This window comes from Acipenser ruthenus, unplaced genomic scaffold (assembly GCF_902713425.1).
Source record: "Acipenser ruthenus unplaced genomic scaffold, fAciRut3.2 maternal haplotype, whole genome shotgun sequence".
In the NCBI taxonomy this organism is placed as follows: domain Eukaryota; kingdom Metazoa; phylum Chordata; class Actinopteri; order Acipenseriformes; family Acipenseridae; genus Acipenser; species Acipenser ruthenus.
In genome coordinates, this window is record NW_026708703.1 from 1 (window position 1) to 8,852 (window position 8,852).

Genomic DNA, 8,852 nt, shown 5'->3' on the forward strand with positions numbered 1-8,852 from the left:
TATGAAAAAGTGGTGGGACAAAATATATAGATTGCCCCCCTGCTTATATTCAAAGTGGGTGGGCACACTCCCCTTCTGCCCAAAGGGTTAGGCACCTATAGGGCTTTTTCCATTCAACTTTTAAGCTTGGTAAAACTTATTGCGAATTAGAAAATATATGCGACAAACACTATGGAAAAGGATTATAAGTAGATCGACTTTTAAGGAGAGTTTTTACTCGCATGACGCGCTCGCTCTCGCTCTCTAGAGGTGGTTTTTATTTTTTACTCTCATGACACGCTCACTTGCATGTAAACCGTAACGAGCGTGGTTTCTGGTCCTAGCGCCCTTCTTCACCATTCCAGTGACGTCACATTGTTTAATGCGCATGCTCTGATGATAAAAACAAGCTGGCAGACGTGGAGCAAATAAGAAAACACAATTATTTTTACAATTACTGAACGATTATGATGATGTCTCTGCACTTGATTTGTTTAGTTTTTAAGTTTAAAGTTTCTACCCATTCTTTTCAATTAAAAAAAAAAAATAATTACCCCCCCCCCCCCCCCAAAAAAAAACAGTCTATTAAAAAAATGCTATTTTATTTAAAATCCTGGCAAAAAAAGCAAGCTAAGAACATAAGAGCAAGAAACATTTTTAGCTCTTATAGCAGCTGGCTCTTTGCCTGCAATGTGTAAATGACAGAACTGTCAGTATTATTTTGTATTATTTCGGATGTACACAATTATAGCAGAGTGGTAAGAAAGACCTGCTCATCAAAAGTGGGCGGGGCAAGCCCGGCTGTTTAAATGTATTGTTTATTTATTTTTAGAACGGAGGTCTCCCCCTCCGCCCCTGTGTTATTTTGTATTTGTGTATTATGATTTATTTATTGTATTTATGACGGTGTTGTTATTGTTTATTTGTGATTTTTATTGTATATATGTATAAATGTGTTCTGGCAGAGGGGAGGTTGGGTGCTCGTCCTCTGCCAGGAATAATTCAAAACCTTGTGCAGAAGGTGGCCATCTCCTGAATTAATTAAGTGATTAATTTGTTGCTAAATCGGGAGATGGTCACCTGCTATATAAACCTGCAGCGCTCTCAGTTCCGGGTGGGTGTTTGGAGGAGGGAACGGGAGTGAGAGAGGAAAAAGAGAAATGAAAGTAACAAAACGGTATAGGATCAGTGAAGGCGCTTGCCCAGCCTGACCTGGGTTTTTGTTGTGTTTTGTGTTTGAGATTTGTTTTTGTTTTGGCTCTGGGAGCAATCTTTTTGTAAAACCTTTTATTTTATTTTTGTATTTTTATAAACGGTGCACCACGCGTCTCTTTTTGCCCTGCAGTACTGCCTTTGTTTTTTCTGTTCTCTGCATCTGGCCTGACGTCACCACTCGACCATCCTGTCACAGCAATAATAACACAAACTGAGAAAAAATAGCTGATTTGGCGGCACTCGTCTCCTCGCGTCTCCACTGGTGCACCACGCAGTAGCTTGAAACCTAGTCTGCTGAAACCAAGTTCCAAGCAACAAAGTGGCTCTGTGTTCCCTCAGCTGTGTACTACAGAAACTTGACTGTTAATAAGAATGAAAATAAAAAACATACTGAATATCAACACTTAGATTTTCTTATTTAATTATTATTTGTTTATTTAGCAGATGCCTTTATCCAAGGCAGCTTATAGAGACTAGGGTGTGTGAACAATGTATCAGCTGCAGAGTCACTCGCAACATCTCACCCGAAAGACAGAGCACAATGAGTCAGTGGCTGAGCTGGGATTTGAACCAGAGACCTTCTGTTTACATGCCCTTGTCTTTAACCACTGGACCACACAACCTTCTATTCATAATGATATCACAGAACTCAAAGGTATCAAAAAATGTATCCTTTCTTATTCATACAAAGTGTTTTAAACATTCAACATAATGACTAAAAAAGAGTCTATCCTATTATATTATGCCTGTACATGCATGGCACAGACATTACATTAGACTGATTTATCAGTGGTCAGGAGCTCTGTGGTGCAAGGCTTGTGCTCAGGTGCCTGTAGTCTTTCTTCCTGCTGTTGCCTTGTGCTCTGCAGGGCAGGAATTGTGAACATCAAACATTCCCTTCTGGGTCTGAAAGGTCATGTAAACAGAGCCACTGACTTGCTAATAGATCTTGTTTTCAATGGATTATTCATTAAGCTCCTACATCCCCCTGGATGTTTCAGAGGCAGTACCCCCTCCCCCCCCCTAAAGGAAGCATATAAAGCTCAGTACATTTCTTCAGACTCAGAAGTACTGTCCACACAGCACTGCATGCTTCCACCCAGCAGCTTCTCCTGAGGATCTCTCTGAGAGAGGTAATTTGAAAAATAATATTTTAATGTATGTGTGCCTTTAATCTCATGTTATTGTGCTATTGTAAACATGTTATTGGGTCCCATACTCTGATCCTATGTTTTACTATGTGTTTATTTATTTTTGCAGGTGCCTTTATCCAACGCAACTTACAGGTGTTACAGGACGGTACAGGGTTACAATGCAAGGTCAATATTTAAATAAACTATAGTTTAGTGTGTAAATTACTAAATATGAAATGATGGCAACAAGTTAGGATGACAACAATGTATATCTACAATGACAGTGTCTGTGTGGTCCAGTAGTTAAAGTAACAGCCTTGTAACCAAGAGGTCCCCAGTTCAAATCCCACCTCAGCCACTGATTCATTGTGTGACCCTGAGCAAGTCAATTGTGCTCCGTCTTTCAGGTGAGACGTAATTGTAAGTGATTCTGCAGCTGATGTATAGTTCACACACTGTAGTCTCTGTAAGTTGCCTTGGATAAAGGTGTCTGCTAGATAAACAAATAATAGTGCCATCAGCTGTGCATGTTTTTTTTTTTTTTGTTATATATAATATATATATATATAGTTGTAATACTGATATTAGTATTGATTAAAATCAAGTATATTCACACAATTTAAACTTGTGAGTCATTTAAAGAACGCTAGCTAATCATAGAACTGTTCTAAGCTTCTTTAACACTCTGAAAAAGTGCACTTTTGCTGCACCCCTAAAACATTGCTGCTCTCTGGCCAATGGAGAAGGGATTTCCAGTTGTTATAATCTGTATAATACCCGATAACATGCTTCAAGCAATAGCTACTTTTATGTTTTGCTTCCCCAGAAGTTGTGTGTAGTTTTTACCCAGATTATATGAGTGAGTGCTTAGATTATGGGAGAGCTTGTACAGTTGATGACAGTTCCCAGTGCTGCTTCAGAGAGCAGCAAGATACTGCCTGTGTGTAGTTACACAATGACTTGCCTTGCACTTAAATCTACCTTTAGGGAATGTAAACAAGCTTGACAGCCCACAGGGTCTGGTTTCTGATGAAGTTCATTACACAGCTAGGTAAACTATAGGACACATGTTATAAATAGTGGACTAACACTTCAGCAAAACTGGACTGATGTTGAGACACAGCTGTTAAAGAGTAATCACTTGCATATTACAATCTCTGTCTTTTTTTTACATAGCATTTGGTTTAGTGTTGAATGTCTAACCATTTTAAAGATGACATCTCCTTTTAAATGATGTTGGTATGCATCCATACATGTATTCCATTGTACCAACTATACTTCATCATGTACATTTCAAAATTAGAAAGGGCATGAATTGAAATATTCAGTGCTTGTAGTACACATGTATCTCCCTTTTTCAATAGGAATATAATATTTAGAGTATGTAACCTATTTTATTCTTCCTGCTAACATTTTTTTTTTAATGTATTTATTCACAGGTATTTTCAAGAAGCAGCTATGGAGAAAGAAAACTCATCCTACACTACAATGTTTACCCTTTCTGGATTAAATGAATCAAGCACAAATAAAATATATCTATTTTTCTTTCACTCTCCTGGGTTATCTATTTATCATTTGTGTTAATTTAACTCTAATTGTAATAATAGCTCTTGAAAAGACACTTCATGAGCCCATGTATTTCTTCCTCTGTAATCTGAGTGCTAATGCACTGTATGGAACTGCTGGTTTCTATCCTAAAACTACTGTTTGATTTTCTGTCTGATACGCATGTCATCTCATATTCTGGGTGCCTGCTTCAAAGATTTATTATCTACACTTTTTCTACTTGTGAATTATCTAATTTAACAGTGATGGCCTATGATAGGTATGTGGCAATATGCAGGCCCCCTGGAGTACCATGCTGTCATGACTCCTTTGACGACTGGTAAATTAATACTGTTTTTCTTGGATTTTTCCCATTCTGTTGTGGATGTATTGGTACTCTATTGACTTTTCAGGTTGCCCTTATGTGGCTCCCACATTGAAAAACTATATTGTGATAACTGGTCAATTGTGAAATTATCTCTGTGTAGGGACTACTGTTAACAATGTATATGGATATGTTATAATATGCATATTCTTTGCACATTTCCTCTTTATTTTATTTTCCTACATGAAAATACTCAGAGCGTGCCGGGCATCTAGTATAGCAATGAGTAATGTTTGCAGACCTGTTTGCCACATTTGTTGACGGTGATCAATTACATCATTGCCTTGCTTTTTGATTTAATGTACTCTAGATACGGTTCATATGATATTCCACAGGTTTTACACAATCTCCTGTCAGTGGAATTTCTAATCGTCCCTCCTGTTTTCAATCCTGTCATTTATGGTTTAAACTTTCAAAAGATCCGGAGCAAAGTCACAAGAATGTGCAGCAGAAACAAAGTAATTCACACTTAATAGATTCCAGATGTAGTTGCTTCTATTGTCTTGCATTTGCAAGAAATCAAAACTTTAAATTGTATATTGTTTTCTACAATTAATAATAGAGCGTATTAAATATTTTTTATGAAAGACACACTTGATTGCAATACAAAACGGATAGAAAGTTGAGTAGTTTACTAAGATATGTTCTTATACATACAGTATTATTTCATTTGTAATTGACTCAAGAAAGTAACAGAATCAGGTGAGTTAAACTGACCAGATGCCACTTTTCCAACCTTATTGTAAACCTCTTTTAAGCCCTTATTTTGGTAATAAAAGCTGAAATGCTTATTTATTAAGGGTCACCCATTTCTGAGGGTAGCTTCACATTGTATATAGAAAAATGTATCATCAAACAAGCCAAATGTACGGCATAAGAGCAGCGTTTGATGTGAAAAAAAAAGAATATTTCATAATTTAATGTAATGTATTTTAAACTGAAATAGTTTATATCCATGTTAAACACAAGCACAGTACACGTGTACGAAACAATACGAAGCAAATACATTGTTGGTCTCGTGGTTAAAAACAGTTAATTCCAGTCGGACCTTCAAAGCAGATTCATGGACAGGTTAATATGCATGTTTTACAATTTTGGAAACAATAAAGAGATGTATTAAATAGCTCATAATTCATGACATGATTTATATATTTGTATATAATGTTAACACTAATGCACAACCTTGAATATCTTGTTTTTATAATGTGGCTTAAATACAATTGAATACATATTTTGTGTTATGTACTGTATAAATACATTATAGTATATATGTGTTTTTGTTCATGTATTTGATGTATAAAATGCATTCTTACTGCAAAAAATTGGTGTTACATATTGGAAAGGGAAATGTTAAAATGTAATGAAGAATATATATATATATATATATATATATATTATATATATTATATATATATATATATAATATATATATATAATTTGCACATTTATATTGTACACCAGTACTACTGCAATTCAGATGCTTAAAATCAACCTTAAAACCGTAAGCTTCCTAGATGCCTCAGCCCTCTGACAAACTTTATTTAGGAAATGCAGATATTTCAACTACAACTCTTCCTGATACCTAATCACTTCATGTCCCAATGTTCTAGCTATAATCATACTGTACCATCTAACCCTGAGCACAGAAAACTGAATAGATACCTGATAGCAACAGTGTTATTGTACCAGTGATTGGCTGTGACTTGGACAACCAGGTTAAGCATTGGCAGGTATTTGCCTATTAAAGTAGCTGTAAACAAGTTAGAAATCAATGGAGATACAATTCAATATGGCTGTAATAATGGCTGTCTAAAATAAACCAGCGATGGGCCAGTTGCTTAGTACATTATAGCTACAAAAAAAAAAGTTTGATTTCAAAAATGAAACTGAGTAGTACTGCATGACAGGCAGAATTTTCCAATCTACTATTATTATTTTTTAGTTTACAGAGCCTTTTTTTGTATGGTAGGGTATTGTAGTCTATCGGGCTGTTTAAAGAGGGTTTCGCTGCTTGTTATAAATTGATTTGTATTGTATTTATTTGAATGAATTGTGCCTGTGTTTGCAAACTGGGGGAATAAAGTAAAACAAATAAAAACACCATCTTCCGCTATTGAACAATCTTTTAATTTTCATTTAAAGCAGGAGGTTAGAAATCCTAAGTAGAAGGCAGGGGGGTATGGGGGTCCTCTCCCCAGCGCGGGTGCAGGTGCCAGCACCCCCACCAAAAAACCGAATTTTAGGGTTTTTGCAGGGGGTCTAAAAACGGCATGTCCTGGGCCTAAATATGTGTCTTAATAGACACCCACAATTCAAAACAAGTGTATAACTTTGTTCATTTTCTATGATTTTAGGCATCCAGATTTAAAGAGATTTAAAGAGCAAGTAAAAGTTACTTATATGTCTCTATGAAAAGTAATTACAAAAAAAAATATATTTATATTAGAATTGTAAAACAACAAATTTGTCTTAGCACACAGTACAGTTCAAAGCAGGTGAAGTCCACATATTTAAGCAAACTGTTTGGTTTTGCAATAATTTATTTACACAGAAAAAAGTGGTGAAAGAACAGAACCAGACACCAGTGAAAGAGAGAAATAATATTTCAGGCACAAAAACAAACAGTCACATTACCGTGTATAGATACCACAATACCAAGTGAGCCAGAAGAGAGAAAAATGTGAAGCAATTCCTAAAATATAATAAGGCAGTATTAATTGGTAGTAAATTTGAATAGAGAAAAGGTAAGCCATAATAATCTGTAAAATAAGGATAATGTAATTGTATGTAAAAATAATGTGATATCTTGTAACAATTATAAGTCGCCCTGAATAAGGGCGTCAGCTAAGAAATAAATAATAATAAAAAAATAATAAATAATAAGCTGTGTTTTGTTTTCTATTTTTTTCATGTATTCCATTTTTTCTTTTGCATTTTATACAAAAAGAAAAAACACAAAAACAAAAATAAGAACAATTTTTAAATTTAAAAATATTCATGGAACCAACCTGTCCTTGCATTTATTTGTTTGTCTTCCAAGATTCTGAGTATACATACTTTCCCATGACGTTAACTACCGAGCCCGAGAATGCACAAGTGCATTAATAAATAAATAAATAATACATTTAAAAATAATGTGCTTGCGAGAACTACGATTTCGAACACTGTTGATTTTACATTTTTCAGAAGTTAGTTTCTGTTGCATTTTCTGTAAACATTAATGCGATTTCTACAGTAAGTTGTATTATTTTTTTCTTTCATTTTTAATATATTTTTTAATTCTGTTAACTGTTGCTTGATTAAAATAAATACAAATAACAATAAATAATATTGGCATTTACTTAAACAACATAGCTTGAAAGTAAAAGTCCAGTACATAAATATCAAGTAGGCCTAAAAGTTATATGAAAATGGAAAAACATGGACATGACTTACCAAATGGAAAAGAGTAATGTTGAAACAGAAAATCACTTTGGTCTACAAATTACATTTATATACACAAATGTTTTTTTTAATATTTGAAAACAGCACTTTAAGGGGGGGGGGGGGGGGGGGGGGGGACTGTATTAATTACAACACGGGCACCGAACTTTGTTTAAAAGTGGGAGGTTAAAGGTAAAGAATAACAGGCAAGCGAAGCGAGGCAAAAAGAAAATGGCCAAAAAGCTCTGGTAAAACATATTTTTACTGTTCAATCTTTTCTCAGGTGTTTCAACATAAAATCTAGAATATTTACTAATCTGAGCATTTATTAAGTAGCAAACACAGAAGTAAACCAAATGGCAAAACCAGTTTGTGGCATATCTGCACAATGCTGTACAGAACCTATAATTCCAACATGCAGCTTATTAAAGGGACATGCGAAACAAACAATAACATGTACAAAATGTTATAATAATGGCTTGTTTATTGATAGATATATTGGCATATGTATGTCAACAGTTAAAATATTCCTTGCTCGGCTTTGTTTTAAATGTAGTGCTGATGCTACAGTTTTTCATGTTTTTCATCAACATAACTGAGCTCAATTATCACAGCAAAAGCAGACTTTTGGAAAGTAAACGTTCCCTATACCAGTGCAATGTGGTGCTGATAGGTTGGAATCAATAAGAACCCGGGGTCTCCGCACATGGCAATACTTAGTGCTAATTGGTTGAAACAGTTAATTCATGACACTACAGGCAGTGCAGATCAACCATACACTGCTCATATGTTAACAAGAGTACAGTTCTGTGTTCTGCTGCACCGACAACACTCCCACTTCCCGCCTTCTTAGGCACCAAAATAAATAAATAAATTTAAAAAATCTGATGCACCAAGCATGTAAAATGTACCTGCCCCAGTCCTAAGAGATTTCAGTATATCATAATGAGCTACATTGGTAAATACGGAGTCATCCTTTTTTATCAGTCAGCATTTATTTCGACATTTTTTAGTCATTCAGGTACATAATTATACCTAAATGTTTATTATTAAACAAATGTGAGCTTTAAATTATTAGTAAATACACACGTTTGTATATGAAATCTGAACATGAATCCCTTTTTTAATATAACCAAGTTGGGTTAATTGAATCCCTGGTCTGATTTAAAAGA

The 8,852-nt window shown here is 34.9% G+C and overlaps 1 pseudogene; it reads left to right on the forward strand.

The window, feature by feature from the left end:
- Window positions 1-3,870: 3,870 nt before the first annotated feature.
- Window positions 3,871-4,969, forward strand: LOC131735441 (olfactory receptor 52J3-like; annotated as a pseudogene).
- The last annotated feature ends 3,883 nt before the right edge of the window (window positions 4,970-8,852 follow it).